Genomic DNA, 12,796 nt, shown 5'->3' on the forward strand with positions numbered 1-12,796 from the left:
GTCAGCAGCTGTGTTAAAAAAATCTATAAAAAAATTACTCAGTTGCTCTCTGTCTCTCTCTCTCTTCAATTCAAAAAATGCTTTATTGGCACGAATGAGGGGTTGCCACTGTTGCCAAAGCAATGTATATGACGTTTTATATAAATGAACAATATGTTTGAGCAACAATTATATATATCAACAAAAACAAGGATATATGGAAAATAAGACACAAAAAAGTAAACAAACAGCAACAATTGAGAAATGACATCTAAATGTACTCACGTGTATGACATGGCGGGAGCTATTGTCTCTCTTATATTACTGCAGGCCAGGACATCATCTGCAGCAATATCTACTTTCTGTAGGTTTTCTGCTAATAAAATGATAAGATTTTCTCTCCACAGGCAGTTCAAGAAATAATGCAATTCTTTCTTAAAATTAGTAGTAGGAAGTGTTGCTCATTCTCTACTTCACCCGACCCACAGTGCTTACATAGACTTTCTTCTCTGACCTTCCATGTTTTCCTATGGCGTCCTGTCTCTCTTGCTATTTTGTGTGTTTTTTGTGCTGATCTCAACTTTTTCTGTAGATTTCCTATGACCGAAAAGAGCTTCTGGACATCAGAACAGCGATCACTAACCTCAATTTGGATGAAGATTTCTACTTCAACGAGTCGGTGACGCAGGACATACTGCTCACCCCGGATCAGGCCCTAATCCCAGAGACTACTAAAAGTTAAAGACTGCGCAAGAGAGGCCGATAAAATAATCAGAACAAATAATCCGCCTCTACTCTCCGTTACATTGGGGAACATACAATCACTGGAGAACAAACTGGACGAGCATCATCTGAAACTAACCTATCAACGGGGCCTGAAGGATTGTAATATTATATGTTTCATGGAGACGTGGCCGAACAAGGATAATATACATCTAGCTGATTTATCTACCCATCGGCAGGGTCAAACGGCAGCGTCGGGTAAGATCAAGGGAGGAGGTGTGTTTCTTTGTTAATTAACAACAGCTGGTGCGTGATCTCTAATGTTAAGGAAGTCTCGAGGTTCTGCTCACCTGAGTTAGTATACCTCATGATAAGCTGTGGAACATACTATTTAACACGATTGTGAAGAAAACTGAGGTTGGTGGCAGTTCAACTGGGGAGAATGGGCTCGTGGTAAGGGCTGGAGCGGAATTAGTGGAATGGTATCCATGTGCTTGATGCCATTCCATTGGCTCCATTCTAGCCATTATTATGAGCCATCCTCAGATTTTTCACCTAGTCGGCTCGGGGATTCGAACTAGCGATTTTTCAGTTACCGACCCAAAGCTTTTAACCGCTAGGCTACCTGACACTTAGGGTACTGGGCCATAAGGAAACAAGAAAATGCTCACCTAGAGGCGGCGCTACTAGTGGCCGGTGATTTTAATGCAGGGCAACTGAACTCCGTCTTAACTCATTTCTACCAGCATGTCACCTGTGCAGCTAGAGTAAACAAAACTCTGATCACCTTTACTCCACACACAGAAACGCATACAAAGCTCTCAATTTTGCCCTCAATTTGGCAAATCTGACCATAACTCTATCCTCATGATTCCTGCTTACATGCAACAACTCAAACAGGAAGTACTGGTGACGTGTTCAATACGGAAGTGGTCCGATGAAGTGAGACTGTTTTGTCCCCACAGAAGCCATGGATTACAGGAAACAGCCATGAAATGGTTTGAAAGGCTGGTCCTGGACCCACTCCAATTTGCCGACCACACAAACAGATTATGCAATTGCACTCCAAAAACTGCCCTCTCCCACCTGGACAAGATGAACACCTTCATGAGAATGCTGTTCATTTACTTTAGCTCAACATCTTAGTGCCCTCCAAGCTCATCACTAAGATCAGTAACCTGGGACTGACCATCTCCCTCTGCAACTGGATCCTGGACTTCCTGACAGGCCGCCCCCAGGTGGTGAGGGTAGGAAACAACACATCCGACACGCTGGTCATCAACATGGGGGCCCCTCACGTGCATGCTCAGTCCCCTCCTCTACTCCCTGTTCACTCATGACTGCATGGCCAGGCACGACTCCAAAACCATCATCAAGTTTGCCGATGACACAACAGTGGTAGGCCTGGTCACTTATTTTTATTTTTTTTCACCTTGATTTAACCAGTTAGGCCAGGCAAGAACAAGTTCTAATTTACAACTGCAACATGGCCAAGATAAAGCAAAGCAGTGCGACAAAAACAACAACACAGTTACACATGGGATAAACAAACGTACAGTCAATAACACAAAATACAAATATATATACAGTGTGTGCAAATGTAGTTCGATTAGGGAGATAAGGCAATAAATAGGCCATAGTGGAGAAAAAATTACAATTTAGCATTAACACTGGAGTGATAGATGTGCAGATGATGATGTGCAAGTATAGATACTGGGGTGCAAAAGAGCAAGAAAAATAAATAACAATATAGGGATGAGGGAGTTGGGTGGGCTATATACAGATGGGCTGTGTACGGTGCAGTGATCGGTAAGCTGCTCTGACAGCTGATGCTTACATTTAGTGAGGGAGATAAGTCTCCAGCTAGAGTGATTTTTGCAATTCGTTCCAGTCATTGGCAGCAGAGAATTGGAAGGAAAGGCGGCCAAAGAAGGTGTTGGCTTTGGGGATCACAAGTGAAATATACCTGCTGGAGCGAGTGCTATGGGTGAGTGTTGATATGGTGATCAGTGAGCTGAGATAAGGCGGGGCTTTACCTAGCAGAGACTTGTAGATGACCTGGAGCCAGTGGGTTTGGCGATGAATATGTAGCGAGGGCCAGCCAACGAGAGCATACAGATCGCAGTGGCGGGTAGTATATGGGGCTTTGGTGACAAAACGGATGGCACTGTGATAGACTATCATACAATTTGCTGAGTAGAGTGTTGGAGGCTATTTTGTAAATGACATCGCCAAAGTCAAGGATCGGTAGGATAGTCAGTTTTACGAAGGTATGTTTGGCAGCATGAGCGAAGGAGGCTTTGGTGCGAAGGAGGCTTTGGGCGTCTTTTACCAAATAGGGTTATCTTCTGTATACCACCCCTACTTTGTCACAACACAAACACATTAAGAAGGATAAAATTCCACAAATAAACTTAACAAGGCACACCTTTTAATTGAAATACATTCCAGGTGACTACCTCATGAAGCTGGTTGAGAGAATGCCAAGAGTGTGCAAAGCTGTCATCAAGGCAAAGGGTGGCTACTTTGAAGAATCTCAAATATAACATTTATTTGGATTTGTTTGACACTTTTTTGGTTACTACATTATTCCATATGTGTTATTTCATTGTTTTGATGTCTTCACTATTATTCTACAATGTAGAAAATAGTAAAAATAAAGAAAAACCTTGAATGAGTAGGTTTTGTCCAAAGTTTTGACTGGTACTGTATACACACATGCCACCAGACTTATACACTCAAACGCTTACTCAAGTTAGCACATTCACTCCAACACACACACACACACACACACACACACACACACACTGACTGACTGCATGAAAACAGACAATACCGTACCAAGGAAAACATTCCTAATCACTGACTCTCATTATATGAAATCTTACTATGCCTATTTTTAAAAAGGGGGGAAAATCACTTCCCCTAAGTTTGACTCATTCCAGTAATCATACTTCACTTAAGAAAACTAGCAGCTGTGTTTACTTCAGTTACTTATGTACTCTTTCTCTCTCTCATTATATCACTCTCTCTTTCTCGCTCGCTCGCCAAGTAAAGCCCTATTCCCTCTCTCCCTCGTCCCTCCACACACAACACACATGCACAGTTTCTCTTAAACCGCTGTTATTCTCATTTCATTTTCAGCTAATACAGTCTCTGTGGTTTAGCGACTTAATTGAAGGAGTTATGGTCCATAACGTGAACATACATTAACATGGCTGTGGCCTTGTTAAAACTAAACCAGGGCTACGTCCCAATGGTACCCTATTCCCTTTATAGTGCACTACATGTTACAGTGCACCATATAGGGAATAGGGTACCATTTGGGATGTACACAAGCTCTGGAATGCCAAAGGCTCTTCAAATGGATTCCACATGTTGTTTGCATAATTCCCCCCCCGTAACACTTGACCTACAACTGGAATGAAAGTTCTCACTGATCTGTACGGCATCCTGCAGTATGTACGTAGCTGGTTTTCTGAAATATTCAACAGAGTGACAAGCAGTCTCGTAGAATGAACATGGATAACTAGGCAGGTAACACCTTGGACCTGTTTGATTAATCTTCAAAATGGTGTCTTTCTTTCTTTCTCTCTTTTTCTCTCTCTCATTCTTTATTTTTCTATCTCTCTTTCTCTTGCTCTCTTTCTTTCTTTTTCCTTTCTTCCCCTTCCCTTCTTCCTCCCTCCCTAACTTCCTCACTTAATCGTCAGTTTTACAGAGTCTGATTAGTAAAGGGAAGTCGTGGCCTCCCAAGTGGTTCAGCGGTCTAAGGCAATGCATCGCAGTGTTGTAGCGTCACTACAGCCTGGGGTTCGATCCCAGGCTGTGTCACAACTGGCTGTGACTGGGAGTCCCATAGGGTGGCGAACAATTGTAGCAGCATCATCCGGGTTTGGCCGAGGGGGCTTTACTTGGCTCATCGTGCTCTACCCTGTGGCGGGCTGGGCGCCTGCAGGCTGAATGGTGTTTCCTCTGACACATTTGTGTAACTGGCGGGCTGGTGAATTGACCTTTGCCTCTCCTGAGCCCTTTGGGGAGTTGCAGCGATGAGATAAGATCATAATTGGATATCATGAAATATGGGAAAAAAGGAAGAGATCCATTAATATAATTTTGACCAATATAGTCATGTCAGATCTGTGATTACTTCCACAGTATAGGAACTGTGGGTGTCATCATTTCTAGTGAGTCACCTCATGTTATCACTCAGGGACAGGTTTCCCAAAAGCATCTTCAGGGTAAATTTGGGAAAACGTGTTGGGAAACTGGGCCCAAGCCAGGCCGAGGATCGTATTAACCAGTAAGCCCCTAACTTTTAAACCCAAACAATGAGGATTTTGGGGGAATTAATGAGAACGTAATGTTTTTCACCCAGTTTTTTTGATGTGTAAATATGTTGTTTTATATAGTTCCTCAGTCCTTTTTTAATGTCATTCAGTTTTTCTCAGAGGGTGGCTGAGTATCTTTTGTAGAAGTTGTTTTCTTTTTATTCCATGCACCATGGCTAGACTGTGACGTAACAATGTTTGCACTGTCGCTCAATGTATGCTCTGTTGTTTGTCCTTGCTTGTCACTTTGCTGCTATCTGTTGCAGAGTCCCAAAATGCATTTTCTGTCTTTCCTCAAGAAAGACAGGCTTGTCTATGTCTGATTGCACAAAAAGTGGGCTAGCACTCTCACTCTTCCTCAATCCAGTCCATAGCTAACCACACTGGCCCAGAAAATTAGAGGATTTCACACTTATTTGACAAGAGAATCTGAGGATGACGCTAATGTTTCTGCCTGTGTCAACAAATATAGCCAGCCCCTCTACTTTCTCCCTTCCTCACTACACCCCCCGCCCCCCCACACACACACACACAGTGGTGTAAAGTACTTAAGTAAAAATACTTTAAAGTACTACGTAAGTAGGTTTTAGGGTATCTGTACTTCACTTGATTATGTATATGTTTGACAACTTTTACTTCACTACATTCCTAAAGAATTGTTTTTACTTTTTATTCCATACATGTTACATGACACCCCAAAAGTACTGGTTACAATTTGAATACTTAGCAGGGCAGGAAAATTATCCAATTCACACACTTATCAAGACAACACATTGTCATCCCTTCTGCCTCTGATCTAGTGGACTCACTAAACACAAATTATCTTTTGTAAATGATGTCTGAGTGTTGGAGTGTGCCCCTGGCTATCCATAAATCTTTTAAACAAGAAAATGGTGCCGCCTGCTTTGCTTAATACAAGGAATTTGAAATTATTTATACTTTAACTTTAACTTTTGGTACATAAGTATATTTTAGACACATACAACGCCCTCTGTGCTCAGGGGCCATCACATACACAGATGGAAACAGGCCAGGGCCATCCCACAATGCACACTACGTGAGGGGGGAGCACTCCCCTCTTGCCTCTCCCCTTACGCCTCTGCCCTTCGCTCAACGTAGCCGGATTCTTGCATCCACCAGATGAGATAATCTACGACATACTGTGCTCTACAGTATACAAACAGTATACAAACATGAATTAATCCAGATTACATTCATTGACAGGTGTCTGCTATTGGATGAGGTTAGTTAACCCCTTTTACTGTCTATTCAGGAGCTATAAACCTCAGGAGTAGGTTTATAGCTCTCCTGCCCTTTTAAGCCTCGCTGTGGCCATCTGTGGGTACTACATACCTTGCTGGGCTCATAATCTGGGATAGCAACTGCGTCAGATCTACAAATCACCATTAGCTGCTAAGCAATGAGCTAGACCCATTTATGTGGTTTGCAACTCAGTGAACCTGTGCAACATATGCTCAGTTCATAGCATACAAAATGAACAGAGGTCACATGTATCAAAATACCCAGCAGCCATTTAGAAAGAACAAAATAATGTTTTTGAAAAACATAAATGTTATTATTGAAATGAATCTGTTCCATGAAAATGTGCAAAAATAAGCATAACTGGCATGCATATCAGTTTAAATTGTATGTTAAACTGTAAGCTTCCCCAAACTTGAAACTCACGAGCTGCCTATGGTCTTTACTATTACACCCATTAAAACAAATTGTGACCCCACAAGCGTGCACGCACATAGGAGGTGCTCACCAAGTAGCCATAACCTTGTTAATATCAAGTTACCTGAGGTAACGCTAGCTCATTGCTAACACCAGTGAAGCTTGCATTGTGATACAGAACAATGGGCTGGGAATAGAACGTTCGGAAGGAGAGAAGGTGCTCAATAGAACTAATAGAAGCCCACAGGGTGAAAACTGCCTAAAATAAGGCCTGTTTTTACACTATTACTTCAAAACTACGGCAAGCAGCTGGAACACATGTCACTATTATAAAACAGAACTCCATGGCGGATGCAATGAAGTTATTTATCAGAAAAAAGCTTTGTTAAAAACTTAATCTGTCCAACCTATTATGACAATGTACACAGAACAATAATATAAATGCAACATGCAACAATGTCAAACATTTTACTGAGGTACAGTTCATATAAGGAAATCAGTATATTGAATTACATTCATTAGGCCCTTATTTATGTATTTTACATGACTTGGTCAAATATTTACCTTAAAAAAAAGTAGGGGCGTAGGATACAAAAAACAGTCAATATCTGGTGTGACCACCATTTGCCTCATGCAGCGCGACACATCTCCTTTGCGTAGAGTTGATCAGACTGTTGATTGTGGCCTGTGGAATATTTTCCCACTCCTCTTCAATGGCTGTGCGAAGTTGCTGGATATTGGCGGGAACTGAAACACGTTATCTTACACGTCAATCCAGAGCATCCCACACATGCTCAATGGGTGACATATGTGGTGAGTATGCAGGCCCTGGAAGAACTGGGACATTTTCAGCTTCCAGGAATTGTGTACAGATCCTTGCGACATGGGGCTGTGCATTATCATGCTGGAACATGAGGTGATGGTGGCAGATGAATGGCACGACAATGGTTCTCAGGATCCCATCACGGTATCTCTGTGCATTCAAATTGACATCGATAAAAATAAATTGTTTTTGGGTTTTTTGTCCGTAGCTTATGCCTGCCCATACCATAACCCCACCATCACCATGGGGCACTCTGTTTACAAAGTTGACATCAGCAAAACCCCATGCCCACACGACTCCATACACACTGTCATCTGCCCAGTACAGTTGAAACCAGGATTCATCCATGAAGAGCACAGTTCTCCAGCGTGCTAGTGGCCATCGAAGGTGAGCATTTTGCCCACTAAAGTCGGTTACGATGCCAAACTGCAGTCAGGTGAAGACCCTGGTGAGGATGACGAGCACGTAGATACGCTTCCCTGAGACAGTTTCTGACAGTTTGTTCAGAAATAATTTGGTGGTGCCAACCCACAGTTTTGGCAGCAGTTAAGGTGGCTGGTCTCAGATGATCCCGCAGGCGAAGAAGCCGAATGTGGAGGTCCTGGGCTGGCGTGGTTACACATGGTCTGTGGTTGTGTGGCCGGTTGGACGTAATGCCAAATGCTCTAAAACAATGTTGGAGGCAGCTTATGGTAGAGAAATGAAAATTCAGTTGTCTGGCAACATCTCTGGTGGATATTCCTGCAGTCAGCATGTCAATTGCATGCTCCCTCAAAACTTGAGACATCTGTGGCATTGTATCAGCTTCTTGATATGCCACACCTGTCAGGTGGACGGATTTTCTTGGCAAAGGAGAAATGCTGGCTAACAGGGATGTAAGCAAATTTGTGCACAACATTTCAGAGCAATAAGTGTTGTGTGCGTATGTAAAATTTCTATGATCTTATATTTCAGCTCATGAAACATGTGACCAACACTTTACTTGTGATGTTTTTATTTTATTTCAGAGTGTGTTGTCTTAGAATACTGTACGTGTAGCATTCCATAAGATTACATCTGTCAACAACGGTTCCAATTTGTGTCACTGTTATTACACTGTGTCAGGCAGATGATGCCATAGGTGGCAGGATCCTGTAGAGCAATTATAATTGGACTGGGATGAACCCTGTAGACCGGTACACTGTTGCTGGCTTCGTGTGCTAGTGGGACACAGGACACTGGGAACTGGTAAGTCTGATATGATTGTGTTCAAGTGCTTTTGAAGTTGGAACAATTCTTCAACCAATAACATTTTTAGCTAGCTCGATAAGCATGCTAACATTGTTAATTATAACGTTAGCTAGCTTGCTTAACGTTGACAATACGAACAGACTCGCTACGTTATCCATATTGATAAGGTTGTCATTTAAAAAAATATTTAAAAGGTGAAAGGTCAGTGGTGAAACATTCCAACTCTGCAATTTGGGTATCAAAATGTACTCAAGAGTTTCCCACTTGTAATTCTGACTTTGGAGGGTCATTGTAGTAAATTGTCCAACTGGGAAGTAAGAGCTTTCGATAACTCTGATAGCACGTGAACTCAGAAATGTCTGTTACTGATTGGACAAGTAGACTGCTGATTGATTAGATGTGGCTGTGTCAATTGCTGATAGGTGCTTTTTAATTGATTAGACAGATAGACTAGGTCCACTGGTGATTGGACAGATAGACTGTGTTTCTTGCTGATTGGTCATTTTTAATTGACTATCTAGGCTGATCTCTATATATATCTATTTGGTGTGGAACTACTAATAGCAGCCTAGAAAGGAAATCGAAATATACTGAAAGTAATAGTTTGATAGCGGTGGCGGGATTACACGCTTGGTCAAATGGTCAGAAACCTAATTTCAACCTATTCTCATCATCTTCAATTTGTATTCTATTATGTTTTCTCCAAATCATTGAACGTGATCTACAGTATGTCTTTGTTCCATAAAATTCAGTAACCTATGTGAAGTACATTGCTGAGTGAAAGGGGCCCATGGTAAATGGATTTAAAGTGAGAGTTGAAATGAGCACTAATCTGGCTCCACGAATACCCTTGAGCAGCACACACATACACACACACACCCCGTGGCTGTCACAGTGTTGAAGGCAGGGACGGGGTCTCTCTCCAGCACAGGGGTAAAGTCACGCAGGTCAGTACTCAGTTTCCACATCAGACCCAGGAACAGGGGCCAGAGTCTCCAACTCCCTCTCTCCCCAGTCCCCTGGGGGGCCCCTCCCCTCCTTGCCTCTCCCCGACCCCCAACCCCCAGTGTACAAATGCCTTTGCTGACAGCTCTGGCACAGTCCTCTGTAATTGAAAAAAACAGGCCAGGGCCAGCCCCCAGCCACCCCACCACACAGCCCCCACTTAGCCACCCTCCCATACCCCTGCCTGGGTTGAGTTGAGCCTCTGAGCCCAGTGACAGACACCCATCAATACCAATGATTATTACCCCTCTAGAAGTCAGAGCCACTGCCGATGACATCCAAGACACCAGCCATGCAACACCCGCCCAACGCATATACACACACACGTACACACACACACATACTAAATGCACACACACACCTCCCCCTCAGTGTCCTTCCTCTGCTACCCGAGCTTCTGAATGTTTAACCCATTGCTAACAGCCCTGTCTCTCTCTGTGGTTCTGCTGCTTCTTTACAGGAGGCAAACAAGGCTGTCATACACACACACAAACACACGTACTCACAGAAACACACAAGCAGCTATCACATGCACAAACAGCTGTGACAACCAGCAAACTTTTTCGGCAATTCCTAAGGAGTTTGGATCCTGCACTATTTCTCCTGACAGACTCCTACTATACTGTACTCTCACCCAAATCTTCACCAGCTAATTTAGTAAAAACTGTTTCTCAAACACAGAAGAAAAAACAATGACTTCAAACTATACACCATTCCTGCGTTAAAACAAGCTAAAGCACTGCCAAGAACACATGACAGAGGTGGAAGCAGGATTTAAAGGCATCACAACCTATGGCTATAGTGATGTCTACAGTCACTCCTCATTAAAATCATCTCACCGCTTGTGCGTTCACATCGAAAATAGGTGTTACAAGTCCAGTCCCTAGCAGTGAGTCCAGTGTTACACTGATTCAGTTTCCTTCTGACAGCAACCCGACACAATGGCATGCATGGTCTGCCAGCCAGCCAGTGTGCGGTAGGTACCTAGGTAACAAGGAGTTGTCATACGTGGTTCAGCTATGACAGCTGAACCAGACACACACACACACACACACACCCCCACACACACGCACACTTAGGCACAATCCCACAAACATGACAAATGAGAACCACAGCATGAGAAGAACAGGAGGAAAAATTTGCACAGACCTTGTCAGAAGCTGCAGAGCCGTAGGAAACAGTTCTCTTCTCCAGTACTCTCTCTCGCTCTCTCGTTCCCCTTTCTCGCTCTCTCTCTCTCTCTCTCACTCTCTCTCTCTCTCTCTCTCTCTCTCCCTCTCTGTGTGCACAGCTCCCTCCCCTTCTGTCGCTCAGCTGCTGAGCTCTCGCAGTTCTCAGGAAATGAATGGGGAGCTGCACAGAGAACTGTTGTACTTGCAAATGACTTAGCCTGCCCGCCCATGTCACGTGATCAGCTAAATGTAGGGTGGGCCAGTGGGTGGAGGCTTCATAAGCAATGGGAAGACAATATACTCTAAGCTTGAACAGCATGCATCGAATTACACAAGGCCCCTCGTGGGAGGTTTCCAACGCTTCCGTGGTCCACTCAGGCAGCCAGGCAGGCAGCGTTCTCTCTCTCAATTTAATGCCATTGAAATGGCTTTATTGGCATTGGAAACATATGTTTACAGCAAGTGAAATAGATACTAAAGAAATGTGAAATAAACTATCAGAAATTCTAATTACACAGCACACTCACAAACGTTTCAAAGGAATAGAGACAATTCAAATGTTATATTAATCAGGGAGATCGTTCAAGATTGACGTCGAAATTGGACATCTATTGATGTCCAGAGGACATCGGGAAATGTCTTCAAAAACCTGCCACTAGGGGAAACAGGGAGTGCTTTTACCATCAAGTAGGCTTGGGTAATCCCATGACTCTGGATCAGAAGGTTGTGTTTTCAATCCCAGTCGTGGACACTGGTTTTGTATTTTTTGTTGTAACCCTATCCCAAACCTTAACCATTTGGAATGAGTGTCTAAACTTAGTGTTTTAACCCTATCCCAAAACTTAACCCATACCTTAACCATTCGGAATGAGTGACTAAACGTAATATTTTAACCCTATCCCAAACTTTAAGCTTTACCTTTTGGAATGATTGTCTAAATGTAACTCTTAACTTTCTCAATTTGACGTTTAGAGAAATAGAATGTGAAAGTGCAGTAGGATGAACGATACAGAACAGCAGGAGCAACAAAAACACTTTGAAATTTGACATTTGGAGAACATTGATGAATTCTGCAGTGAGAGTTGGTTGATATTATGGCTATGGACAGTGTTGTAAAAATGTGCAAATAGTTGAAGTACAAAAGGGAAAATGAATAAATAATAAATATGGTTTGTATTTACAATGGCGTTTGTGCTTCACTGGTTGTCCTTTTCTTGTTGCAACGGGTCACACATCTTGGTGATGTGATGGCACACTGTGGGATGTCACCTAATAGATATGGGAGTTTATCAAAATTGGATTTGTTTTCAAATTCTCTGTGGGTCTGTGTAAACTGAGGAAACAGTGCATTCAGAAAGTATTCTGACCCCTTCGCTTTTTCCACATTTTGTTATTCTAAAATGGATTAAAGGAATTGTTTTCCTCATCACAGCTACACACAATATCCCAAAATGAAAAAATGAAAGCAGGTTTTAAGACATTTTTGCAAATGTATTACAAATAAAAATCAGAAATAGCTTATTTACGTCATTCAGACCCTTTGCTATGAGTATAAAATGAAGCTCAGGTGCATCCGGTTTCCATTGATCATCCTTGAGATGTTTATACAACTTGATTAGTGTCCAACTTTGGTATATTCAATTGATTGGACATATATGTCTATATAAGGTCCCACAGTTGACAGTGGGTGTCAGAGCAAAAACCAAGCCATTAGATCGACGGAATTGTCCATAGAGCTCCGAGACAGGATTGTGTCGAGGTACAGATCTGGGGAAGGGTACCTAAACATTTCTGCAGCATTGAAAGTGCCCAAGAACACAGTGGCCTCCATCATTCTTAAATGGAAAAAGTTTGGA

At 42.7% G+C, this 12,796-nt stretch overlaps 1 protein-coding gene across 1 annotated transcript in view; it reads right to left on the minus strand.

Moving 5' to 3' along the window:
• Positions 1-11,091, minus strand: part of LOC111973065 (Krueppel-like factor 12) — a 141,898-nt gene extending 130,807 nt beyond the window's left edge. The window contains exon 1 of the mRNA XM_024000238.2: positions 10,918-11,091. The gene's annotated coding sequence lies outside the window, so the exon portion shown is untranslated. The remainder of the gene's footprint in view (positions 1-10,917) is intronic.
• Positions 11,092-12,796: the final 1,705 nt, after the last annotated feature.

This window comes from Salvelinus sp. IW2-2015, linkage group LG2 (genome assembly GCF_002910315.2).
Source record: "Salvelinus sp. IW2-2015 linkage group LG2, ASM291031v2, whole genome shotgun sequence".
In the NCBI taxonomy this organism is placed as follows: domain Eukaryota; kingdom Metazoa; phylum Chordata; class Actinopteri; order Salmoniformes; family Salmonidae; genus Salvelinus; species Salvelinus sp. IW2-2015.